Source organism: Aotus nancymaae, unplaced genomic scaffold, assembly GCF_030222135.1.
Source record: "Aotus nancymaae isolate 86718 unplaced genomic scaffold, 86718_ANA_hifiasm-v0.15.2.pri h1tg000021l, whole genome shotgun sequence".
Lineage (NCBI taxonomy): Eukaryota > Metazoa > Chordata > Mammalia > Primates > Aotidae > Aotus > Aotus nancymaae.
This window is the reverse complement of record NW_026988433.1, coordinates 9,935,295-9,963,062: the sequence shown is the minus strand read 5'-3', so window position 1 is coordinate 9,963,062 and position 27,768 is coordinate 9,935,295. Positions and strand designations below refer to the sequence as shown.

At 46.3% G+C, this 27,768-nt stretch overlaps 1 protein-coding gene across 11 annotated transcripts in view; it reads right to left on the bottom strand.

Annotated features, from left to right (window-relative positions):
* The window catches only part of PITPNM2 (phosphatidylinositol transfer protein membrane associated 2), a 168,853-nt gene that overhangs the window by 129,338 nt on the left and 11,747 nt on the right, over positions 1 to 27,768 (bottom strand). For 10 of the 11 annotated variants that reach the window (XR_010343794.1, XM_021669935.2, XM_021669938.2 and 7 more), the window contains exon 2: positions 448 to 551. The gene's annotated coding sequence lies outside the window, so the exon portion shown is untranslated. Of the gene's footprint in view, positions 1 to 447; positions 552 to 832; positions 851 to 27,768 lie in introns of those variants that run through there. The other variant, XM_064379629.1, reaches the window with a different exon arrangement.

The following is a 27,768-nucleotide window of genomic DNA, read 5'->3' as shown; positions in this document are numbered from 1 at the left end:
TTTTTAGTGTTTTTTTAAGAGATGGGGTCTCACTGTGTTACTCAGGCTAAAGTGAAATAGTGTGATCATGGCTTACTGCAGTGTTGAACCCCTGGGCTCAAGTGATCCACCCACATCAGCCTCCCCAGTAGCTGGGACTATAGGTATATGGCACCTCACACAGTTAATTTTTTTTTTCTTTCTTTCTTTTTTTTTTGTAGAGATGCAGTCTCACTATGTTGCCCAGGCTGGTCTTGAACTCCTGGCCTGCAGTGATCCTCCTGCCTCAGCCTCCCGAAGTGCTAGGATTACAGGTGTTAGCCAATGCTCACAACAACAGTCCAGTTTTCAGGGGAAAAAAGGAAACAGCAATAAAGTCTCTGTACCCTCAAACTCCAAAGGCCAGGGTGGCCTGCAGGGCCCCAGCTCTGGGAAGTAAGGTGCCGCTACACAGGTGGATGGCCTTACCTGTGGGTCTGAGAAGGCTCCACTGATGTCCCTGTCACAGGAGGAGAGATGCGTCCCTAGACTCACAGAAGGGTGTTGAAGACCAGGACACAAGTGCCAGCATACTGTAGGGAGAAGCACAATGGGAAAGGAGGTGAGATACCTGGACTCTGATCATCCACACCAATCCAACTGGGAGAACCACAGTGCCGATGGACCAAGAGGGTTGAACAGGGGACATGTGACTAAAGGTGTCTCCATTTTACAAAGGGACCCAGTCCAGGACACATTCAGGCAGCAAGTTCCTAACTCAGAATTGGTGACAGATATACCTCAACATTTCCTGGCACCCCTTTGACTTAGGAAAACTGCTCAGGGAGCAGGAGCTGAGACCAACAGCACATACCACAAGTCATCTTATTTCAGAAGTCCCTTGGAGCTCTGTCTCAAACCTTGATTTTCACTCATGAACCCCATTGAGATTGGAGGTCTTCAGACCACAGAGGGGAGGCTGGAAAATGAGACAATGCAGGAAGAAGACTGGGAGACACTGCCAGAAAGGTTGGCGTCCTGATCCTGGTTCAGGGGTGTGGTCACCATTGTGGGGTGATGCAAATGGTTTCCAGCCTTCCAGCAAGCCCCTCCAGCTGGGCAGAGTGTGATCTGATTACCCAGAGGCCAGAGACAAGCATTCAAAACAAAATGAAAAAGGTGGAGAAATGGATTTCCAAAGAGTCCCAGGTCCAACAGCCTCAGAGAGGCAAAATCAGGTACCACTGAAGCCACCACCCAACCCAGGGCTCCTACAGGGACCACAGACAAGCTGGTAGCCTACCTAGCAGCAGAACACACATTCTCGTTTGCCTGACACACATACAAGCCTCCTGCCCCTGGGCCCAGAGAGCAGGTAACAGCCTACAGGGCTCTCCAATGACCATGACAGAGAGGCCGCTTGTCTCCTGGCTATGGAAGTTGAGAGTATTCCAGGAACTGATGCCCAATTCCAGGGCAACTCTGCTTTAAGAGCTGAGGACAGGCATGGTGGAGGTCTCCTCAGATGCTAGTCCATGCCCGCTAGGGGCAAGCATGGCCCTAACAAAGGGGAATGGAACGGTGGCTGGGGATGGCAAAGTCATCAACTGCCAAGTGAGAGGCCAGACAGTAAGAGTCAGAGGAGGGAGAGAGTGGAATAGGGGAGGTGTGAAGATAGCTAGCAATGCACAGCAGTGGGAGGTGTGGTTGCAGGGAGCAGGCGGCTCTTCACGCACCCATCTCCGCCACCTACACTGCATCCTGCGTGCCTGCCCTGTGCAAGCTCCTCTGTGGGACTGAGGCTCCATTGCTGTCCTGCCCTAGCCCCTTGTCTCCATGGCTGCATGTACATATCCACCTACACACTTGACCCCTGGAACAAATGAAACAGCCCAGGAACCCACAGCAGAGTGGATGCAGGTCCCAGCCCTCCCAGTGACCATAAGCAAGCTGGCCTTCCAGCGTCACCTCCACATGCCACCATAGGCCACAGCTGAGGCCAGCTACTCTGAAGTCTCCCCATGTTCAAGGTTAGGAAAGCTGTTGAGAGGGTTGAGGGTTTGCCATGGTAATGCACCCGTCAATGGAGAGCTAGATTTGGTAGGCCAGCCCTGCTCCAGCTTACCACAACACTTCTTGGAGGGTGAGAAGGGCAGTGGTGACTCACACCCCGCAGAATTAGATCCACGGGGATTACAACAAAAAAGCACTCTCGGAACGTAAAGAGGGGCACTGCAGGGAATTATGTTTCTGACTAAAAGTATTAAAACTGAATGTAGGGTCAGGCTAAGGAGCCAACCCAGCAGGCAACTACTTGAGGAACAGACCTCTAGGGGCAGGGGGCTCAAAACATCCCTGGAAAGAAATAAAAATGTGCTGCTGGCTAACTCAGGTTTCCTGCAGTGACCCCTCACATAAATGGTAAACAGTGAATCTGTCCACTGCCCTAAGGGGACATGGAAAGTCACAACAAAACACAACACAATTCCTTGCTGGGGTTTGTTGCATGTAATGTATGTTTCACACACGTGTAGTCACAGTCCTGGGGGGGAGCAGGGCATCCAAGACCAAATAATACATCGTGTTGCAGTTTCCCAAGAACAAATGTCATTTGATTTCTTTAAGTTTTAAATCTAAATCTTCCATATACTTCTTGAATTATTTGGAAAACTGCAGGTGAAAGAAAGACAAAACAAAAAGATCCCTTAGGGGACAAGAACAGCAGAGTCAGAAAAGCTTTCCTAAAAATTTTTCAGATCCTTGACTCTGTTTCAGTCCATGGAAGTGAATTAGCAAGTGAATCTGTTTCTCTATATAATTCCTATTAATAGAATATCGGTCTCTCCTCATCCCCACTAAATAAATGTCAAACACTTAAAGAATACCAGTTTGATGAGGTGCCAGCTACTAGCCTGCCCAGACGTCCACACGTCTCAGGCTGGCCCCTGTGGAAAGTATAAGTTCCAAATGAGTGGGTAGTGCTGCCGAAGTTAAACGCTGCCGTCTCCAGCCTCCGTTGACATGGCGACCATGAGGCAGGTGGCTAAGAAATGGGTAGAGAGAGACCCATACGTATGGTAGGTAGCACCATGGCAAACTGTCCAGAGTGATGACAACAGACCATGGCCTTTGACTCCATCTGGAGGCACGGTTTCTAATTTTTTTCAATTTAGATATAATTCACATGCCATAAAACCTGCCCTTTTAGTCAGGTGCCATGTCTCATGCTTATAATCCCAGTACTTTGAGAGGCTGAGGCAGGAGGATTCATTTGAGCTCAGGAGTTCAAGATAAGACTGGGCAATATAGTGAGACCCCATCTTTACAAAAATTCATAAATTAGCTTGGTGTGGTGGCACATGTCTGTAATCCGCTATTCAGGAGGCTGAGTTGGAAGGATAACATGAGTCTGGGAGATCAAGGCTGCAGTGAACTTGGTGATCACACCACTGCACTCCATCCAGCTTCAGTGACACAGCAAGACTATCTATAAACCCAATAAAATCCCACCCTTTCAAAGTATATAGGTCAATGGTTATTAGCCTACTTACAATGTTGTACAACCATCACCACTATATGATACCAGGACATTTTCATCACAAAACTTGTATCCATAAGCAGTCACTTTCCATCCTCCCCTCCTCCCTGCCCCTGGCAACCACTAATCTTTCTGCCTCTATGAGTTTGCCTATTCCAGGTATTTCATATAAATGGAATCATACAATAGGTATCCTTTTGTGTCTGCCATCCTTCACTTAGCATGTTTTTGAGGCTCTCCAATGTTATAGCATGTGTCAGTACTTCATTTCTTTTTATGATGGAGTAACATTCCATTATATACACCAGATCTTGTTTATCCATTCATCCATCGATGGACATTTGGGTGGGTTCTACCTTTTGGCTATTGTGAATAAGTGCTACTGTGAACATTGCTGTACAAGTTTTTGTATGGGTATTTGTTTTCAGTTCTTTTGGGTATATACCTAGTTGTTCCTAATTTTTAAATAAGATAACATCACTTAATTTAAGACAAGTAATGCATCCGTATTTTGAAAACTTTCAAAACTCAAAGGATAAAATGGGTAGAGGGTAACAGTGAGTTTCTCTCTTGTCCCTGTTCCCCAGCACCCAGTTCCCTGTCCAGAGGCAAATTCTAGTTTCTGGCTAACCCTCCCAGAGACCGCCTATACATATACGTCCTTCTTTATTTTAAAGACAGCTTGCATGGGAGGAACTTGGCAACTAGATCAGGCTGGAATCAGGCTGGAATCAGCCCAATAACGCCAGGGAAGGAGCACAGTACAAATGCCATCTCTGCCCTTTGTCCCAGTATGCCCCTTGGAAAGCCTTGTAGCCTAAAAGAGACCACAGAACTGGGTGGCAAGAGGAGTCCTGGGGGTATATGGGTTCTGAAATGTGGCCCTCCATTTCCCAGCTTTGAGACCTCACCCAAGCAAGCTGCTTAAGCTCTCTGGGACTCGGTTTCCTGATCTAAAAAAGAGAATGGGTACCGGTACCTACTTCATAGAATGGCTTAAGAGTCGATGAGCTAACAAAAGCAAGTGCTTAGCACCATGCCTGGCACACAGTTTTAAGTGCTCAGTGTTTTGCTGCCGCTGTGATTACTACTGCTGCTTCACCTCACTGAGCTGATCTTCAGCTTCCTCCTCGGGAAAATGAAGGAAGGCACGTCCCAGGCATAGTTATGATGTAGACCCGAGATCCCTGCGTGAGGGCCAGGAGTGCTATGGCCTCTGAGCAGTGGGGCTTCAAAGTCAAATGGCTGAGCTGTGTCTCCAGCTCCCCACATGCTGCTCCAGGCCCCTCTGAGGCTGGGTCTTCATCCTCTCACCCACCCACCTCCCTGTGTTCTCTTAAGAACAGCTCCGAACCCTCCATCACCACCCAACATCCCACAGGCTGAGAGGAGGAGCTGGCATCGTGGACCCCATGCCTTGGGCAGGCTGGCTATCTGGATTTCTTGTTTCATGACCCTACTCCCCTTCCCTTCCAGCTTCTTCAACAAACACTCTACTCCAGAGCTGAGCTTCTCTTTCAGAAGCCCAGACTATTGGAGACAGCAGGGAAACCCTCAGAGACCTTCAAAGTGAAGAGACCACCAGTGAAGGCGGAAGCGTTTGCAGGACCATTAGAAAGCTGTTAGGAGCAATTTTTCTTTCCGCTGGCAAGTGGCAAAAGCAGAGACCAAAGAACAAAACCCAGACCTGGGAAAGCAGAGCAAGGGAAGAGAAACCGAAGAAGGCTTTCTTGAGCATGCAGAAGTTCACAGAGGGAAAAAACCCAACATGCGCGCACAGACATACACACACACACATAACAAAGAGGAGAAATTCTTAGCCTGCAGCAGTTGGTAGCATTATGTAAAATCCCAAGCCCACAAAAATATCATTTGGATGATAAAAAGTTAAATTTAGCTAAGTACAGAGTGACTAATACTATGAGGGAGGGGCAGCACCCCCAGTTGCCTGGAGCTGATACAGCTGGCTTTTAGAAACTTTTGACAAGTAACCAGGGCCTTGTGCAGCACAGAATAACAGATTATGTAATAGGAGGCACCACCATCAGCAATATATAACACAGCACAAGCATGCAGCCTTCTCCAAGGGAGGAAACAGCTGGGGTCTGCCTTGAGTGGCTCCAGTAGGACTTTCCCTGGGCCATGAGAACCTGGCAAAGTCCTATATTCCAGAGGCATCCAGGAGCACAGCCAGGCTTTGGAGAGGTTTGTGTGAGTGAGTCTGCTAACATCTTTTCCCAGAGACCAGCTTAGCCAACATGGTGAAACCCCGTCTCTACTAAAAATACAAAAATTAGTTGGGCATGGTAGTAGGCACCTGTAATCCCAGCTACTCAGGAGGCTGAGGCAGGAGAATCCCTTGAACCCAGGAGGCAGAGGTTGCAGTGAGCAGAAATCGCACCACTGCACTCCAGTCTGGGCAACAAGAGCAAGACTCTGTCTTAAAAAAAAAAGATGGACATTCTGGCCAGGCATGGTGGCTCCGACGTGTAGTCCCAGTGCTTCAGGAGGCCAAGGTAAGAGAATCACTTGAGGCCAGGAGTCCAAGACCAGCCTGGGCAACATAGAGAAACGCCATCTCTACAAAAAATAGCCAGGTGCAATGGCACATTCCTGTGTCTCAGCTACTCAGGAGGCTGAAGTGGGAGAATTGCTTGAGCCCAGGAGGTTGAGGCTGCCATGAGCTACGATTACGCCACTGAACTCTAGCCTGGTGACAGAGCAAGACATTGTTTGTTTGTTTTTAAAAGGCGGGAAAGGGCAAGGAGAAGGAGAACATTGGAGAAATTCCCCCAGGTGGCCACAGAATCAGAGCTGTCTTGCTGTGTTAAGTCTTGTTGGAGCACTTGAGTCCTGAAGAGGCCCTTGATAAAGGGAATAGTTAAACTTGTCATCATCGCTGAACCCAGATAGGTCTGGGAGTGGGAGATCTCTGCCCCCGACATGCAGGTGACTGAAGCTGACAGTGGGCACAAGCCACAGGGACATAGCTGAGTGACACTGTTTCACATCCCGCAGGTAGGCACACCTGCACTACCCGCTTCCAAAAACCTTACAACATAGGTTCACATTTTCCTACCAAAGAGAACGAAGTGGTGGTGGAGGCCTGGATGCTTCTGCATTTGAACTCTGGGGAAGCTGAAGCCAGGTAAGAAGCCAACCACCTATAGCTCACCCAAGGGGTAATGAGGAGGAGAACAAATGTCCTGGCCAGCAGCCCTGGCAAATACAGCCAAGCACCAGCACCATCCCACCAGCCACAGGAGTGTAGTCAGCCACCTTGTCAATGGGTCCTGCACCCCAAGTAGTTAAGTTGTTCCAGCTGACACCAGTGGAGCAGGGATGAGCTAACACCACTGGGCCTTGCCCAAATTGCCACATTGTGAGCAAATAAATAAAATGGCTAGTGTTTTGCATCACTAAGTTTGGAAGCACTCTGTTAAGCAGTAATAGGTAACTGATGGTAGCCAAGCTCTCTAGTGGGTTTGCAGGAATTTCTATTTCTGTCATAAGACTCATGAAGACCTTTTGCATCCTCACATATGAGAGTCATTGAGAGATGTTAGTGCTTAAATGAGTCTTAGGAAGAGAGTAGTCTTCCACTGCCAATATCCCAATGGAGTGAATGCTGAAATGAAGCCGGTGCTGAGTTTCATACAGCTGTTGTGAGGCTGGGGAATTTCTCCAATGATCCTATGGAGTAAGCAGGCCATCAGGTAGGTGATCAACTCAAGCTGTCACTTAATTACACGACTCTCCATCTCTCTGCAGAGCAGGGGTTTGCACATTGTGGACAGAGATAAAGATGGGATTCCTTGAGTGCAGTGAAGTGATCACTGGCATGGGATTGAGACTAGAGTTCTGGCTGCTGACTCTGGGTAAATCAGCTCTGCTCACTGGGCCTCTGTTTCCCCATCTGCAGAGTGAGGAAGCTGAGCTCAACGATCTTTGAAAGGGATCTTGGTTCACCTCCAACATTCTACAATCCTAAGGTTTGGACAGAAGGGAATGTTGACGTGTAATCCAAACCCCTGCACCAAGTCCAATTACTTGCATCTAGGTTTGCAAGGCAGACAGATGCACTCATTGGGCTCCTCAGATGTGTGCCCCTGGAGCCCTGCTCCACTCTCTGTGTCCTTCATGGATTTGTTCATTCACTGTTCAATATCTCACTGTGGCAGACTCTGGCAGGGTCCAATTTCCTCTTTCTAAATCACATGTTTAGCCCCCTGGACTCTAGGTGAGGCTACAAGACTAGTTCTATGAGAAGGGGAGGTCTACCACTTCCAAGCCTGGCCCCCAAAATGCCCCACACAATCTTCTATGCTCCCTCTTTCTCTGCTTACCAGCCAGCTGACTACATAGATTCACTGGAGGACTCCAGGGGATGGGAGAGCCACAGTGTGAAAGGATCCTGGGTCCCCAATTCACCATATGGAGGCCACTCACAGAACATCCAATTCAACTAAAACAAGGGGATAAGCCTTTATTGTGATAAGCCACTGAGACTAGAGGATTGTCTAGCAGTTAGCATCACTTAACTAATACATCCACCAAATTGATACTAAGTGTCAGATATATAGGAGACACATAGGAGAATTAGGCTGAGGTCTAATCTTAGCCTTCTTAGAACTACCAGTCTAGGTGACAGTTCAGGGAGATTGGATACAGACCAGTTCTGTACTCTGTGATCATGATAGGAACCTGTTCATGTTATTCAAGCTCTATCCATACTACCCGCTTCCAAAAACCTTACAACATAGGTTCACATTTTCCTACCAAACATGAGAGCGCAGAAAGAAAGCAACCAAATAGGAAGGAGAAAATCTATACCAAGGCTCCTAATTGAGAATCTACAAGCAAATGAGTAAAAATCTTAGCTGTGTGCTTCCTGGTAGGCAAAGCAAAGAGGGAAATATGCCGGGTCACAAAGCTCTTGCCAACAGTGGAAAACATATTAGTGCATGATGCCTGGGAAGAGCTCTGAAGGGAATGTCCACAGGGCCACCGTGTGAGGGAATGTGTGCCTGGGCGAAAGGCAGCAAGAGGAGACCAAGCTAGCCCGGAAAGCTGTCAGCCTCCAGGGTATAGAGACAGCTTTGCAGCCCTGCCTGCGGCCTGACTGGCTCTTAACAGAGAGCTCTTCAAGAGTAATTCTTCATCCTCATTAATGTCAGTACGGTAGCACCATGATAATGACGGAAAATATTTACATACCATACCACTGATGGGTTGTTTAGACCATCTGGCTACTGGATGCGGTAAGTATTGTTGAACACATGGCCCTTCCACAAATGCTGTGCCTTAGTACTGATGGAGGCCAGGCTGCAGGGACGTGAAACAGTGTCACTCAGCTATGTCCCTGTGGCTTGTGCCCACTGTCAGCTTCAGTCACCTGCATGTCGGGGGCAGAGATCTCCCACTCCCAGACCTATCTGGGTTCAGCGTTGATGACAAGTTTAACTATTCCCTTTATCAAGGGCCTCTTCAGGACTCAAGTGCTCCAACAAGACTTAACACAGCAAGACAGCTCTGATTCTGTGGCCACCTGGGGGAATTTCTCCAATGATCTCCTGGGACTGCTGAGAATTCTGAGAGGCAAATTCAGCACAGTTTACTTGTGTTTGAAGCAGCTTCTGCCTAAGCTTTGTCACGCTGGTGAGGTAGGGACAAGGATTAGGCAGCACAACTACAGGTTGTGCTCGATCTAGAAGGCTACAGGATGGTGATCTTAACCTCATCTAAATGAGAATTTCTTTGTTCTGTCCATGTGGTGCCAATGAATACTAATACCAGGCTAAATACAGAGGTTTTTGTTTTTTTTTTCTGGGTCGATGTTAAATATTTCTTCTTTTTCTTTTTTCTTTTTTTTTTAGTTTGGGTTGTTGGGTGTCTTGTTTTATTATTATTTTCTTAATTTTAGTAAGCGAGAAAAAGTTCTGTTGGGAGCCTGTTCAAAAGTAGCAATTTTCTTAATGGGAAGCATATGCTTGCCACCCACATGAGGAGGCTGTGTCAGCTCAGCAACAATACTGCCCTGTGAATATGGTGAAATCGTGTTACCTCCTTGACAATCGGTGAGTCAAAGGGAAACTCATCACAGGTGCCTGCATGACCTACTGGGGTTTTACTTCACGGCTGACAAGGGCTTTCAGAGGCACACCTGCAGCAAAGGCCTGGCTTTGGTTTTGTCAAATATGAACCCACAGATTTAAAGTCACCTTATAACTAACACCCTCTAAGGTTTAAAATGCCCCAATGGTGACAGGGCCTGAGTTCACAGACTGGGTTCAGAGCCAGTTCTGACTCCAACTGGCTGTGAGCTTGGATGGCCCCTCACCTCCTAGAATCTGTGTTTTGGCTATGAAAGGAGGGTTAAGACAACAGGGGTCTAAGCAGCCTCCAGGTCTAATAGTCACAAGTTGGCTGGGAGGCACTGGCCTAGGGCAGCAGACTCCCTGTGGTCAAGAGCTCAATTGAGGTTCCTTTGTCTTCTAGAAGACTATGCCTCTCTCTGCAATATAGTGATGACTACAGACCTCTCATATGGAGAGTGGATCATGGAAGAGTCAGAGCCCTCAGCCAGATGTGGCATAAAGCCAATTCACTGTCAGTCACACCCTGGCCACAGTGAGAGTGAGCTCACTTCCACACCCTCTAAAGGCATTGAGACTTAGTGGCACGTGTTTCCTGAGAGTAATTACAGTCTGGGATGCTGACCTTCAATGATAAAACACCCAGCACCTTAGTGAAGCAAGATGGCTGTGCAGAGCCCAAGCAATACATCTGCAAAGCTCCTCCCTGCCGGTCAGACCCCAAAGCCCCAAGCAGGGACAACCTCTCTGAGTACCTGCTCTGAGTTGCCATGTCATTCTAAATAAACATCTGCTCTGCTCACTGGCTCTTTTTGCAAAAGTTATCTGAGCCCCTGGGGAAACTGGAAAATCATAACGAAGACCACACCCAGATCACTGGGTGCTTCACTTGAACCAGCCTCCAAAACATCCGGCAGCAGGCCAGGGACACACTTTTTGTTTAAACACAGAGAAATGAGACAGCCCCAGGTCTCCCAAGTTAGAGAACAGAATCTTTTCTTAGAATACACAGCTGCTGCAGGCCCAGCCCAGGCTCCTTCTCTGGGGAGCCATCTCTGGCTCCAGCCCTCAGAGGCCTCTCTGCTGACTCCCAAACCTCAGTGATCAGGTCAGCGCCAGGCCTGGCCAAGCTCTCGCCAATAAAGGAGAAATGAGAACATGGCTAATGGGCCAAGCTATTCAAAGAGCTCCACTTTGACTGGGCATGGTGGCTCACACCTGTGATCCCAAAACTTTAGGAGGCTGAGATAGAAGGATCTCTTGAACCCAGGAGTTTGAGGCTGCAGTGGGCCATTATCATGTGCTCCAGCCTGAGCAACAGAACAAGACCGTGTGTCAAAACAAACAAACAAAAATCAAAAGGCTCCATTTAGTTTCTTTATTCTTAGATCTTTCCTACTTCTTAGTGTTCCTTTTGTTCATGAGATGATAGCTACAGTGAATTATACCTTTTTTGTGTTTGTGGTTAACTACGCATAACATAAAAATTACCATATTAACTTTTTTATCATTTTGTTGTTGTTGTTGTTGTTGTTGTTGAGACATAGTCTCACTCTGTCACCCAGGCTGGAGTGCAGTGGCAGGATTACAGCTCATTGCAACCTTGAATTCCTGGCTCAAGCAAACCTCCTGCCTCAGCCTCCTGAGTAGGTGGGACTATAGGCATCACCACCAGGACTTTTCTTTTTTTTTGAGACAGAGTTTCACTTTGTTGCCCAGGCTGGAGTGCAGTGGCACAGTCTTGGCTCACTGCAACCTCTGCCTCCCGGGTTCAAGCAATTCTTGTGCCTCAGCCTTCTGTGTAGCTGGGATTACAGGCACCCGCCACCATGCACAGTTGATTTTTTTTTGTATTTTAGTAGAGACAGGGTTTCACCATATTGCCCAGGCTGGTCTCAAACTCCTGAGTTCAGGCATTCTGCCCATCTCGGCCTCCCAAAGTGTCAGCATTACAGGTATGAGCCACCGCGCCTGGCCTCACACCTGACTTTAAAAAAAATTTTTTTTAGTAGGGATAAGGTCTATGTTGTCCAGCGTGGTCTCTAACTCCTGGCCTCAAGCAATCCTCCTGCCTCTGCCTCCTGAGTCACTGAGATTACAGGCTTGGGCCACCATGCCTCCATGTCAACCTTTTGTTTGTTTGTTTGTTTGTTTTTGAGACAGGGTTTTGCTCTGTCACCCAAGTTGGAGTGTAGTGGCATAATCTTGGCTCACTGCAACCTCTGCCTCCCAGGCTCAAGTGATCCTCCTACCTTAGACTCACAAGTGTTAAAATTGGGACTACAGGTGTGTGCCACCATGGCCAGCTAACATTTCAACCATTTTTAAGTGTGTAGTTCAGTGGTTTGAAGGGCATTCACAATCATCACTGCCATCTACCTTCAGAACTTCATCTTCCCAAACTGAACTCTGTACCTATCAAACACTAACTTTCCATTCCTCCTCCCTCCAGCCCTCTGGGGAACCTCTTTAGAAATGATGTCAATTGAGGCCAGGCGCTGTGGCTCACACCTGTAATCCCCACACTTTGGGAGGCCGAGGCAAGTGGATCACCTGAGGTCAGGCGTTTGAGACCAGCCTGGCCAACATGGTGAAACTCCATTTCTACTAAAAATACAAAAATTAGATGGGCATGGTAGCGGATGTCTGTAATCTCAGCTACTCAGGAGGCTGAGGCAGGAAAATCATTTGAACCCAGGAGGCAGAGGTTGCAGTGAGCCGAGATCGTGCGACTGTACTCCAGGCTGGGAGACAGAGCCAGACCATCTCCAAAAAAAAAAAAAAAAAAGAAAGAAATTATATCAATTTACATATCTGGGAAATCAAAGTCACGAGCCTGTTGATAGGCCTCCTGGTCACATCTGAGCTCTCCCAAAAACATAAGCTCCTTAAAGGTGAGCTTCTGGTGTTCCTTAGCTACTCAGCGATGAACAAGTTGACAGAGGAGGGGCAAGGCAGCTGCTGACCCCACCTTTTACCAGGAACAAAATTCCAGACCACAACCTGACTACAGGAATCCAAAAACCCAAGAGACCCTCAGTCATGTGCAAGTTGGCAGCTAAAGGGAATGAACAGTCTTAACTTTCTACGCCAGGAACTACCCTACAGACTGCCCTTTGCGGTAGAAAAGGCTCTCACATAGGAGTTTTCTCTAGATTTTTATTTTACTTAAAAGCTCTTCCATGCCTGGGGTTTTGAGGTTAAAAACCACTGCCTCGCACTCACACATTTTAAGTGGGAGTGTAAACTGGTACTACCTTTATGGAGAGTAATTTAGCAATTGCTAACAAAAACAAAAGAAAAACGCTCCTTGACCCAGCAATTCTACTTCTGGAAATTTATTCCACAGACATGAGAGTATATTTGCATGAAAACCTACTTACCAAGATGCTCACTACAGCACTGTTTGCTTCCCATTTTCTGCTATTACAATCTAAAACTTCATCAACAGGGACCTGGTTTAATACATGATAGTCCATCCATAAGCACAATACTAAGCCCATCATTACAAGAACTAGGCAACTCTACATGAGCCCACAGAGAACTATCTGCAGGATTTATGTACTGTGAAGTCAAAACAGCAGATGCACAACAATAAGCAGCCATTTGTGTTTAGTTTTGTTTTTAAGTAACACAGGCCAGGCAAGGTTGATCATGCCTATAATCCCAACATTCTAGGAGGCCGAGGTGAGAGGAATGCTTGAAGCTAGGAATTTGAGACCAGCCTGGGCAACACAGCAAGACCCCATCTCTACAAAAGTAAAAAAAATTAGCCAGGTGCAGCGGCACATGCCTGTAGTCCCAGTTACTCAAGAGGCTGAGGTGGGAGGATTGCCTGAGCCCGGGAGTTCGAGGCTGCAGTGAGCTATCATCACACCACTGCTCTCTAGCCTGGGTGACAGAGAAAACCCTTTCTCTAAAAAAAAAAAAATTAAACTTAAATTAAATTTTTAGGCTGGGCACGTTGGTCCATGCCTATAATCCCAGCACTTTAGGAGGCTGAGGCAGGTAGATCACTTGAGGCCAGGAGTTGGAGACCAGTCTAGCCAATATGGTGAAACCCTGGCTCTACTAAAATATACAAAAATTAGCCAGGTGTGGGGGCACATTCCTGTACTCCCAGCTACTTCGGAGGCTGAGGCACAAGACTCGCTTGAACCCAGGAAGCAGAGGTTGTAGTGAGATCACACCACCACACTCCACCCTGGGCAACAGAGCAAGATTCTGCCTCAAAAAAAATTTTAATTTAAAATTTAAAAAGTGGCTGGGCATGGTGGCTCACACCTGTAATCCCACCACTTTGGAAGGCTAAGGTGGGTTGATCACCTGAGGTCAGGAGTTCAAGACCAGCCTGGCCAACATGGCGAAACCCTGTCTCTACTAAAAATACAAAAAATTAGCCAGGCATGGTGGTGTGTACCTGTAATCCCAGCTACTTGGGAGTCTGAGGCAGGAGAATTGCTTGAATCCCAGCTACTGGGAGACAGAGGCTGCAGGGAGCCAAGATCGCACCACTGCACTCCAACCTGGGCAACAGAATGAGACGCCATCTCAAAAAAAAATTTTTTTAGGTAATATACATTAATATATACAGAGAATCTCCCTGAAAGAAGACACACAAAACTAGCAACCATCGCTGTCTCTGGGAAGGAAAACTAAGATACTGAAGAAAGAGGGGGCAAGAAGTCTTATGTTTGCCTGTAGCTGTTTTTCACTTTGGTACCAAGTATAATGCATTACTTCCTACCCGAATAATATTTAATATATAATATGTGATCTTTATATTTTATTACTTAACTGGAATCTATGAGTTTGTGAGTTCCATAAGGAATATATCTAATTTATCTTTAGATTCTTGCTAATGTCTGGGGCAATGTTATACACAGCCTTTTCAGTGTTTTATTAAATTTTTTTTTTTTTTTGAGACAGAGTCTCACTTTGTAGTCCAGGCTGGAGTGCTGTGGTGCCATCACAGCTTACTGCAGCCTCGACCTCCTGGGCTCCCTTGATCCTCCTGCCTCAGCATCCCAAGTAGCTGGGACTACAGGAATGTGTCACCATGTCCAGCTAATTTTTGTATTTTTTTGTAGAGATGAGGTCTTGCCATGTTGCTCAAGTTGGTCTCAAACTCCTGGGCTCAAGCAATCTGCCCACCTTGACCACCCAAATGTTAATTTTTTTTTTTTTTTTACATAAGAGAAAGCATGAATGAGAAAATGATTCTAAAGCACTCAAAAAGCAATGTTCTTTGAATCGTAGAAAATTGTAAGTCTTGAATTGCTAGAGAAGGAAGAAGTTAGGTATAATTGATACCTGGGTACAAAAAGCAGACTCAGTCATATCAAAGGACAATGTACACCACTGATAGTTCATTTAAGTTGATGCTACAGGTCTAACAGGAGTTTTTAAAATTTCAATTCGACTATTTTATGTTCAAAATGCCAATATTTAATATTTCTTTTGTAATAGCAGAATGCAAAGAAAATGTATGTCCAGGCCAGGCACGGTAGCTCATGCCTGTAATTCCAGCACTTTGGGAGGCCAAGGCGGCTGGATCACCTGAGGTCAGGAGTTTGAGACCAGCCTGACCAACATGGTGAAACCTCGTCTCTACTAAAAACACAAAAATTAGCTGGGCATAGTGGCAGGTGCCTGTAATCCCAGCTACTCAGGAGGCTGAGGCAGGAGGACCGCTTAAACCTGAGAAGCAGAGGTTGCAGTGAGCCAAGATCATGCCACTGCACTCCAGCCTAGGTAACAGAGAAAGACTTTTTGTCTCAAAAAATAAATAAATAAAATGTACGGTCCAAACAAGTTTAAAATCCATTCTTTAAAACCACATTAGGGTCTACCTTTTAATTCTGTGACCCTCATATTCCTAAATAATCAGATGGAAGATATAAAAAACAAGCAGACCCTTCAGTGAGTTGAATATAACTGCTAAGGGCTCTGCAGGGATTGATGCATATCCCTGGGTAAGCTTGGGAACACCTAACCTATTAATTTGTCACTCTTGCTCTACTACTCTCTACAATCCAGTCTGGCAAGCACACTGACCACAACCCCCACCATTTAGAAGAAGGCCAACTAGCAGATCAGACCACCAAGCTTCAGGGGTTAAAGCTGTCACAAAGCCAGAGGGCTTTAGTCCTAGAAGAACTGCACTGACCCCTCTGGTGGTCATGCAAACCACTATGGTTAAAATAAGGCAGAAAATTAAAAGTAGCAAAGTCACACTGTGGAGAGAAAAGAAAAAGAACTAGGGAGGAGGGAGGATGACTTAGGAAGTATGGCCAGCATGATGGGTTCAGCCTGAGGGATATCTGGCAGACACATATCCATCTGCCCCTTCCGTGGCCTCTGAGAAGAGCCTGGTTCATGACATTGGAACTTCAGCTTCATCATGGTAGCCCCAGTCAGCTGAATGACTCAGCAATCCCTCAAAGACTGAATTATCTCTAGGGTTCTCTGTTGATTGAAAGAGAGACAAGAATTGCCTTTGAGAAAGATCAGGATAATGACTGAGGAAATGTGATGAAGCTTGCATGAATGACGGCAGTGATAAAGCAATGTCTGTGCTCTGGTTTCCAGCAGGAGTGAAAGATTTACTTCCAACCACCAGACTCTGTTCACTGGGGTCTTGTCCAGATGCTGCCCTTGCTCCCACTTAACATGGTAGCCTGGGGGATGCCAGGGGAAGGGAACACAAAGCTACAGAGAATTTCTGAGAGCCCTGCCCTTGGAGAATGCACGAATGGTTCATCCCTCCTCAAGTTGCATCCATCATCCAGGATGGGTTGAGCTTGAAATAATGGACTTCCAGGCTCTGTGATAACAACTTAATGGTGTACAAATGTGTTCAAAACATTCTAGAAGAGTCCTCAGCTGAGAGATGCTGAACATCCTGCATCACACCACTTACATCACTGCCCTCCATTTCCTAGGAGTCCAGGTCGCAGGGAGCCCAGGAGGCACCGGCAGCTGCCTGAACTGTCTGGATGTTACTCTTGTTTCTAACCAGAAAATAAGGTCACCGGCTTGTTGACCCCCAAGTAAACAGGTGTCAGAGATGCTCCTTCCCATCAATTTCACCAGTGGTTTCCACTGACACATAGAAAAATAATGGTGTTTGCCTACTTATTTTGCAACAGGCTGCTATACTGTCTTATTCTAATGACTTTTCTACTTTGAAAACCGAAGACAACCACTGTATCCACTCAAAACATTCAATTTGCAACCTCCTATCTGAGAGTTATGTCCTGCCTCTTTTTCCTAGCCTGTTGCATTGGCTTGAATCTAGAATAACGATCAAGACTAATGGGAGAGAAGGTATGCTTGTCTTGCAACAGACATTAAAAGGAATGTGTCTTAGAGCAGCAGTGCTTTCTAAAAGTTATTTGGCTCCGGAATGCTTTTTTAATGCAATACCCAGGAGCATTCAGTGTTCCTCAAACATACTTCAGAAAATGCTACTAGGGTGTTTGAATATTAAGGATAAAGTGGTCAGGTGCGGTTTCTCATGCCTATAATCCTACCACTTTGGGAGGCCGAGGTGGATCACTTGAGCTCAGGTATTCAAGACTAGCCTGGGCAACATGGCGAAACCCTGTCTCCATTAAAAAAAAAAAAAAAATTAGCTGGGCATGGTGGCGCATACCTGTAGTCCCAGCTACTTAGGAGGCTGAGGTGGGAGAATCACTTGAGCAGAGGTGGTGGAGGTTGCAGTGAGCTAAGATCATGCCACTGCACTCCAGCTTGGGTGACAGAATGAGACCCTGTCTCAATATTTTAAAAATAAAAAAACAAAAAAGGATAAAGTAGCTACTGATTGGAGATATTGCTTATCATGTTGAAATCTTTGCCTATCCCTCAGTCTCTATGTTTTTAAGAGTAATGAGGCTGGGGCTGGATATGGTGGCTCATACTTCTAATCCCAGCACTTTGGGAAGCTGAGGCAGGTGGATCACCTGAGGTCAGGAGTTTGAGATTAGCCTGGCCAACATGGTGAAACCCCATTTCTACTTAAAATACAAAAATTTGGTGAGTATGGTGGTGGGCACCTGTAATTCCAGCTACTCAGGAGGCTGAGGCAGGAGAATCGCTTGAACCCAGGAGGCAGAGACTGCAGTGAGCTGAGATCACTGCCAGTGCACTCCAGCCTGGGTGACGAAAGCAAAACTCCATCTCAAAAAAAAAAAAAAAAAAGAGTAATGAGGCTGGGCATGTTGGCGCACACTTGTAGTCCCAGCTACTTGGGAGGCTGAGGCAAGGATAATCCCTTAAACCAAGGAGTTCAAGGCCAGCCTGGACAACATGGGAGTCCTGTCTCTAACAACATAAAAAGTAATGGACAGTGAACTTTATCAAATGCTTTTCTGGCATCAACTGAAAGCATCTGAGTTGTTTTGTTTGCATTTTTTCTCTTTTCTCTTCTAGTAGATCTCCTACTATTTAACCTATTTGTTTGAGGCTGGCCCACAACCCAGCATAATGAGTCCTGTGCTGGGTACTTGCTGGGGGAACGCAGAGACACAGAAAAATGCATAGAGTTCTTGCCTACGGAGGAAAGGAACATGGGAAAAACCACACACACACATGCACACACACACACTCCTGTGTACCATCTGAACGGCAGGCTAGTACTTGCGATTTTTTTTTTCCCTTGCTCTGTTGCCCAAGTTGGAGTGCAGTGGTACAATCATAGCTCACTGCAGCCTCAAACTCCTGGGCTCAAGTGATCCTTCCCACCTTGGCCTCCCAAAGTGCTAGGACTATAGATGCACACCACCACACAGCTAATTTTTTTAATTTTTTGCAGAGATGGGGTCTCAATATGTCACCCAGGCTAGTAGTACTTGTGAATTAATGTGTAACACACAGGGCACAGTGAGGACCCCAGGGAACCACATATGAATCATGCTAATCCCAGAGGGCTTCCTGCAGGAAGTGGCACAGAGCATTTGGGGACAGGCTGGAAATGACGGCCTATATATTTTACTGCTGCCTTGTGTGGAACCAAAGGGCACACTTTCCTGGCCCACAATTATCTCAGCAGTAAAACAGCAGAAATAATTATAGACTTGGAAAAGACCTGAGGAAACACCCAGCTCTGCCTCCTTCATTTGCAAACACAAGCTGAGGTTCACAGTGCGGCTAGTGATTTGTCCAAGGCCACTGAGCCATCCCTATGTCCTTCTTGGCTCCAAGGGTAAAGGGAAGAGAAACAAAACAGAGCTTTGAAATGCTGGGCAGAAAGGAAGATGAGAACAGGCCCTGTATCATGACTTTCCCTGTAATAAATGTAATTGCTTCTACCTGAAAAACTGGCTGAGCCAGGAGGTGGCCAGAGTGCTAGGCTTAGGGTGTAGAGGCCAGAAATAGGAGCGGCTTGGACAAGAAAAGGGATGATCCTGGTGCTGTCCCCCATCCCCTATCCTGGCATGCCTAGATCATCAGAGACAACCCTATCTTCTACTCTACATCAATACACCTAAGTAGACATGTGAGGATGGCTCTCACATTCATTCATTCATTCATGCATTCATTCATTCATTCATTCAACAAATATGGAGATTATACTGGGCTGAAGAACGTCCTCCCAAAACTCATATTCTTGTCAGAAACTCGGAATGTGACTTTACTTGGAAATAGAGTCACTGTAGATGTCATTAGTTAAGGTGAGGTCACACTGGAGTAGGGTGAACTCTAAATCCAATATGATTGATGTCCTTACAAGAGAAAAGTCATAGAGGCAGATAGACCAGAAGGAGACAACCATGTGACAACTTAGGCAGAGGTTGGAATTATGTGTCTTCAAGTCAAAGAACACCAAGGATGGCCTGCAACCACCAGAAGCCAGGAGGGAGGCCAGAAACAGATACTCTTGGTAGTCTCTAGAAGGAACCAAACTGGTGAAACCCAAAATTTGGATGTGTGGTCTCCAGTACTGCAAGAGAATACATTTTCATTGTTTTAAGCCATTCAGTTGTGTTGGCTTGTTACAGCAGCCCTAGAGAATTAATACAAAGATACGGTAGCACACAAGCCCTTGCATGCTTGCCCTAGGAGCAGAGGCTCCAGGAGGCAGAGAGAGAGTCTGGTTCCATCTGAAATCCCTCAAGGACATCACCTTTATTCCTCACCCCAATCACAGGGCCTTGCCCTGCCAGGCAGCCATACCTTCCACTGCCCTTCCAGGACAGCTCCTAGCCTGTGTCTGTGCAAGGTCCTGATGGAAGAAGCAGCCCCCAGTTGACTGTGACGGCTTGCTAGAAGGGACCATCACATGGGCCAGGGACAAGGATGAATCCAAGTGTACGTCAAGCTCCGGGAGGTGTCAGGAATTGTGCTGGGCCCTTTCACATACATTCTCCTTTAAATCTCAGGACCAACTAGAGGCAGAAAGGAAACATGTAACCTCCTCAGGGTCCCACAACATGTCCGTGGCAGAACCCTGCTCCACATTCAGGCTGTCTTCATGAAGCCTGCTGGGTTCTCGTCACACTCAGTGCCTGATTCCCCCAGGGCTGAAGCACCTGCCCCTCGACAGAGCTGTCTCTCACTCACTCTGCAGCTGTGGATGCCGGGGACCACAGGCAGTTGGCATCTGCTCTTTGAAAAGGTATTTATCTTTCCACTCACTAAGAGCAAATGAGAGCCATAAAAGGACATGCCCAACATCAGGTGCACAAGTGTTCCAGAGACAGATGTCACTCATGCACAGTGACCAGACATGGCTGTTAACTGCCAGGAACACCCTCTTCCACTCCCCAAAGAGCATGGTGGGTGCACTGCTGAGTATGGAGCTCTCAGCTGGGCCACAGGTATGGGGTCACCTCTCCCAGTGCCTGGGATAGCCAAGGCTCCATTAACACAGGGCAAGGTATCATCTGGCCCCAAGAGCCACTGGAGGTTCTTTTTTGTTTTCTGAGACAGAGTCTTGCCCCATCACCCAGGTTGGAGTGCAATAGAGCAACCTCAGCTCACTGCAACCTCTGCCTCCCAGGTTCAAGCAATTCTCCTGCCTCAGCCTGCCGAGTAGCAGGGATTGCAGGCGCATTACAGGCGGGCATCACCACACCTGGCTAATTTTTTGTATCTTTAGTAGAGATGGGGTTTCACCATGCTGGCCAGGCTGGTCTCAAACTCCTGACCTCAAGTGATCCACCTGCCTCAGCCTCCCAAAGTGCTGGGATTACAGGCATGAGCCACCGTACCTGGCCACCACTGGAGGTTCTAAGCAGTATTCATGAACAGCCCTACAAGCCTGAGATTTTTGTTTCTTGTCATTCTTTTGTTTTCTTTCTTTCCTTTTTTTTCTTTTCTTTTTTTTTACCATTTTGACCATTTATAAGTATAAAATTTAGTGGCATCAAGGATATTCACAATGATGTACAACCACCACCACTATCCATTTCCAGAGCATTTTCATCATTCTAATCAGAAGCTGTGTACCCACTAAACACTCATTCCCTGTCTCCCCTCCCCAACCCCTGGCAACCACTATTCTACTTTCTGTCTCTATGTATTTGCCTATTCTAGGCACCTCATATAAGTAGAATCATACAATATTGTCCTTTTGTGTCTGGCTTCTTTCATTTAAAATGTTTTCAAGATTCATCCATGGTTCATTCAATTCTTGGCCAATATTGTTTGCCCATAAAGAGGAATAGAATACTGACACATATAGTTTGATGGAACCAAACAATATGGCGTATGATCAGACTACATTCTGTTTATCCACTCATCAACTGGACACATGAGTTAAACCTTTTGGCCGTTGTGATCAGCACAACTATGAACATTAATGTACAAGTATCTGTTCAAGTCCCTGCTTTCAAGTCTCTTGGGTATAGACCTAGATCTAGATGTGGAACTGCTGTGCCATAGGGTAATCTTGTGTTTAACCATTTGAGGAACCACCAAATTGTCTTCCACTGCAGCTGCAACCATTTTACATTCCCACCAGTAATGCATGAGGGTTCCAATTTCTCCACATCCTCACCAATACTTGCCAAACCTGAAATTTTAGAGACAGGGAAGAGGCAAGTCCCATAAGAGCCCCAGATATGGCTCCATGGCAAATCCCTGCCATATGCCTACTTCATTCCTGCCATTGTGTACTGAGCAACAGAAAGAAGAATGCTGGCTGTAGGGTCAGAAAAATCCAATTCTAGTTCCAGCTCTGGTGCCTGCTGGCTGTTTGATCCTGAACAAATACATTGATCACTCAGAGCCTCAATTATGTCCACTGTGGGAATGGAGCCAATGCACTAAGGTCGCTTCCCACCAAAGGCAGGGCTGTGAATCTGATGCCAACAGAAGAGAGAGAATTTGAGTATTTTCTTAAACTCTGCAGGACAACAGTAGGTAGTGGGAAGAAGAGACTGTTTCGATCTCCCTTGATAAATCTTTCATGATAATGTTTGGAAAGGACTAGAATACTTTTTCTTTCAATCTCCTCCTCTTTCCCTGCCTTTGAATGGAGAATCCAAAATACAGGAAAAAGTAGAAACATGAGGAATAGTGAAAAAAATAGATGAGCTACTGAGAGCAACCTTAGCATCACAATAATTAATGAACACACACACACACAATGCTCATTCCTCACTGTAGATGAAAAAGTTTGCTCAAATCTCTATGTCCCCAGATTCAGAGAAGCAGGCAGAGCAGGAGTGATCCTCCCAACTAGCCAGGTGAGGAAATGAAACCCTAGGGAGGTGAAGCAACCCTGCCAAAGTCACACAGCACAGATCCCTGTCCAGTTCAGCCTAAGCACAAGACCGTTGTGGGCACCAGTCAGCATGCAGGGCCAAGTCCCAGAGTTGGTGCAGCAGCAGCAGCAGTAACAGTGGAAACAGCATGTTTCTCTCTCTCACACTCGCATGCACACACACACACACACACACAGAGGCATGCACACACAAGAACTGAAGTCTTGAGTGAGATGTTCCAGAAGGATACAGGACCCCCTTTTGCTCGATGGCAGGAAAGCATGCAGCCTCATGGGTGGTCATAGTGACAAAACAGCAGAGGCTGCAGTGCTAAAAATACAACCTCTACCTTCTGAAACCCTACCCATCTGTTCAGCTCCAGCTTCCAGCTGTTTGGGGGTTCGGCCAAGCCCGGTGACCCCCCCTGAGCCATATGACCAGGTAAGAGCACACCCAGGACACTGGTGAGGTGATGGAAACCACCCCTCCACACCTCCTGCAAGAGTCTACAGTGGTGTCACCCACAGGGTCCTGGACAAATGGGCTTCACATGGGTCAGTGCCAGGAAGCCCTCCAGGCACAACCGTTCTTGCACACACAAAAGCCTCCTTCAAACCCAGGTTGCAGGGAGGCTCCTCTCAAGCCTTGAAAACATGAAGTGTTCCTTCTTGGGCGTGCCCGGGACAGGTTTTCCTACTTAAAAGGGAAAAAAAAAGGTTTTACAAAATGCTTAGATTCCAAGGTTAAGTAGACTCAAAAGCCTACTTAACTCAAAAAGCCTATTTAACTCCAAAATAGGCCCACTGTGTGGTGAACTGTCAAAAAGCAGTACTTTAACATAAAGCTTATAGCCAAGTGGCCTAGATTTGAATCTGTTAGCCATGGGACCCTGAGGAACTAAGGCCTCTGTGGGCCTCAATTTTCTCATCTGTACAATGGAGTTCATTACAGAGGGTTGTTGTGGGATGAAGTGAGGCTCTGGCATTCATAAGTTCCCCAATAAGCACAGGTGCTGTAGCTGGTAGGCCTAGCAGGACAAAGCTCAGAAATTCAGCTGCATGGTGGATCATGCTTTGTTGGTGGGCTAGCCCGGGAACCTAACCACATGGGCAGACATTCTTATAAAAAGCAGCCTTTCGCAGGGGCCACTGTGTGTCAGTTGGAAACGCCCCACACCAGCCAGCAGTTTATATACACTGAAAAGTCTGGCCACATCCAGCCTAGGAGAACACAAGGGCAGAAGTTAAGCAAAGGTGTCCAGGATGAAGGTGGGACCCTTCCCAGAGGCAGGAACAAACCTGCAACCTATAGGTTCAGGTTCCATTTTCTAAAAAAGCAAAACTAAAACATGTTTATACCTGGAAACAATGTACTTCTCTCATTTTAAATACTTTTAAACTATTTGACTTTTTAAAAATTTTATTGTGATAAGCGTACGTAACATATGACCTCCCCTCTTAACAAAACTTAAGTGTAAAATACGTTATTGTTGACTATTAAGTACAATGTTGTATAGCAGATCTCCAGAGCTTATTCATCTCACTTGACTAAAACATTATGCCCATGGATTACTAACTCCCCACTGCTTCCTCCCCTCAGACGCTGGCAACCACCATTCTACTCTCTGCGTCTATGAATTTGACTACTCTAGGTACCTTATATAAGTGAGATCATGCAGTATTTGCCTTTCTGTGGCTGGTCTATTTCATGTAGCATAATGTCCTACAGGTTCATCCATGTTATTCCATATGGGAGGATTTCCTTTCTTGTTTGTTTTTTAGAGACGGGGTCTCACTATGCTGCCCGGGCTGGAGTGCAATAGCTATTAACAGGCAAGATTATAGCACACCATAAAACCCCAAACTCCTGAGCTCAAGCAATCCTCCCGAGTAGCTGGGACTGCAGGAATATGCCACCCTACCCAGTTTAGGATTTCCTTCTTTTTTATGGCTGAATAATATTTTGTTGTATGTATATACCACATTTTCTTTACCGATTCACTGGTTGATGGACAGTTTTAAATTATTTGGTTTTTAAATTTATCTTTGTTAATTTCCCATGAGCTTGTATTACTTAAAATTTTTAAAAACCCATTTATAAAAACCAGAAAAAATAACAAAAAATAGAAATCTAACTTGATGTTAAAGAAAGGGGCCTCCTGCTTGTTCTTTCTGACTCCCCCTCATTCTCAATCCCCATGGCCTTCAATAAACCAAACCCTCGGCCTCAGCTTTTCTTCCATGTAATCTAGAATACAGATCACAAGTTAAGATTAACAGTATGATTATTTACCATATTACAGCTAATTCACAAATGGTCTTAAAATTCTTAAATAAAGCATGTTGAATGCAACTCTTCCTTAGTCACCCAGCCCTAAGTTAATAATTAAGCACCTGGCTGGGCACAGTGGCTCATGCCTGTAATCCCAGTACTTTGGGAGGCTGAGGCAGGTGGATCACAAGGTCAGGAGATCGAGAACATCCTGGCCAACATAGTGAAATCCCACCTCTACTAAAAATACAAAAAGTTAGACTACAGGCGCGCTGACACGCACTTGTAGTCTCAGCTACTCAGGAGGCCGAGGCAGGAGAATTGCTTGAACCCGGGAAGCAGAGGTTGCAGTGAGCTGAGATTGAGCCACTGCACTCCTGCCTGGGTGACACAGCGAGACTCTGTCTCAAAAATAATAATAATTAAGCACGCTTAATTGGTGAATATGGAAATGTACAGCACAGTATTGTAGGCACCACTGCACACAAAACTGACGCTGGCCTGATAATGGATTTCCTAAGTCACTTGCTCATGGAACACTTTCACATAGAAAGTTAATTAGCCTAATGAAGGCAAGTGTGACTTCATGAATGCTAGATTGACTTTCTGCTCTGAGTCAGCCACCCAGGAGGCTGCCCATGTCATCCTCCTGGTTTCATTTCCTGGAGCACCAAAGAAGTGGACCAAGGAGACAGAATTACAGGAGGCCATGAGTCTCCTGCCTTCCCTACCACTAACTGCTAGGAGTCAGTGCACATTCAGAGAAGGCCACTGAGATCCAGGACACATGCTTGCCACCTTTTCCTGGAGCTGGCCCCAGAAACTCTGCAGGAGAGGGAGCCTTCTGGCAGGTAGAATCACAGGTGAGCCCCTCTGGCTCCTTCCAGACCATGGAAGGCCCAGTTGGGCAGAAGAAGGCTGTGACCTACCAACCCTCATACCTATGACTGAAGAAGACCTGCTCTGTGCCTGACCAGGATGACAGTGGCTCATGAGTGCACTTTACAGCTCACGAAGCCATCCTCCCAGCCAGTCTCTCACTGAATCCACACAGCAGCCTCGAGAGGGAGCACTGCTACTGTCACCAGGTTGATATTGGAACCAAGGCACAGAAAGGTACTCTTGTAGCTGGGCACAGTGGCTCATGCCTGTCGGTAATCCCAGCACTTTTCGGGGGGCTAAGGCAGGTGGATCACTTGAGGCCAGGAGTTTGAGACTAGCCTGGCCAACATAGTGAAACCCCATCTCTACTAAAAATATAAGAATTAGTGGGGCATGTTGGTGTGTGCCTGCAGTCCAAGCTACTCGTGAGGCTAAGGCAGGAGAATCGCTTGAACTCAGGAGGTGGAGGCTGCAGTGAGCCAAGATTGTGCCACTGCACTCCAGTCTGGGTGACAAAGCAAGATTCTATCTCAAAAAAAGAAGAAAGGCCGGGCGCGGTGGCTCACGCCTGTAATCCCAGCACTTTGGGAGGCCGAGGCAGGTGGATCACCAGGTCAAGAGATCGAGACCATCCTGGTCAACATGGTGAAACCCCGTCTCTACTAAAAATGCAAAAATTAGCTGGGCATGGTGGCGCATGCCTGTAATCCCAGCTACTCAGGAGGCTGAGGCAGGAGAATTGCCTGAACCCAGGAGGCAGAGGTTGCGGTGAGCGGAGATCTCGCCATTGCACTCCAGCCTGGGTAACAAGAGAGAAACTCTTGTCTCAAAAAAAAAAAAAAAAAAAAAAAAAAGATGCAAGTGTCAATGGTCACTAACCTTGGAAATGGGACAACTGATGTCTCTGGGTCCCTAAACCCTCCTAGTTCAGTTGTCTTTCATTGTTCCTCATCCAGAGACAAACCAAAGTCAAAATTTTGCTGGCCTGGAAACACCCAAATGTCTATCAACGGACGAATGAAGAAAGAAAATGTGATATACACATACAATAAACCATAAGTCAGTCTTAAAAAGAAAAGACAGCTGTTACAATGGCTCATGCCTATAATCCCAGCACTTTGGGAGGCTGAGGCAGGTGGATCGCTTGAGCTCAGGAGTTTGAGACCAGCCTGGGCAACATGGCGAAACCTTATCTCTACAAAAAAAAATACAAAAATTATCCAGGCATGGTGGTCGTGCCTGTAGTCCCAGCTACTCAGGAGGCTGAGGCAAGAGGATCACTTGAGCCCAGGAGTTTGAGGCTGCAGTGACCTGTGTTGGTGTCACTTATAAGCAACAGAGAGAGACCCTGTTTCAAAAATTAAAATGCTTAAAAATGGTAAATTTTATATTATGTAAATTTTACCAGAAAAAAAGGAATAAAGTACTGATCCATGCTATGACATGGATGAACCTTGAAAACACTATGCTGCGTGAAAGAAACCAGACACAAAAGTCTCTACGTTATATGATTCCATTTATATGAAATGTCCAGAATAGGTAAATCAATAGAAACAGAAAGTAGAGGAGTTGTTGTCAGGGGCCTGGGAGAGGGAGGAATGGGGAGTGACTGCCACTGGGTGGGGTCTCCTTCTGTAGTGATGAAAAGTGTTCTGGAATTCGAGACAGCCAGTGGGTACACACTGTTGTGAATATACTATATAACACGGAATTACATGCTTTAAAAATGGTTAATTTTACCAGCTGGGCATAGTGGTTTACACCTGTAATCCCAGCACTTTGAGAGGCCCAGGCAGGAGGATCACTTGAAGCCAGGCGTTCAAGACCAGCCCAGACAACGTAGCAAGACCCTGTCTCTACAAAAAATTAGGAAATTAGCCAAGCACTGTGATGCAAGCCTATAGTCCCAGCTACTTGAAAGGCTGAGGCAGGAGGATCCCTTGAGCCCAGGAGGTTGAGGTTGCGGTGAGCTACCATTGTGCCACTGCACTCCAGCCTGGGTAACAGAGTGAGATCCTATCTCAAAAATAAATAATTAATTAATTAAAATGGTTAATTTCATATCGTGTAATTTCACCTCAATTTTTAAAAACAGACAATCTCACATCTCTGCCTTCTCTCCTGCTCTGTCCAAAGCCTCACCTGATGCCTCTCTTTTTCCACTGGGCTTCCAGAGACCCTTCCTGTCCTCTCCCACACACCATATCTGCTGGAATCTACTGCATTTTATCTCTGCATCTGAGAGGGCTTAACATGGCCAGAAGCTTGGAATCCTTCTGGATTATTCCAAGCACCTCGGCAAGACTATAAT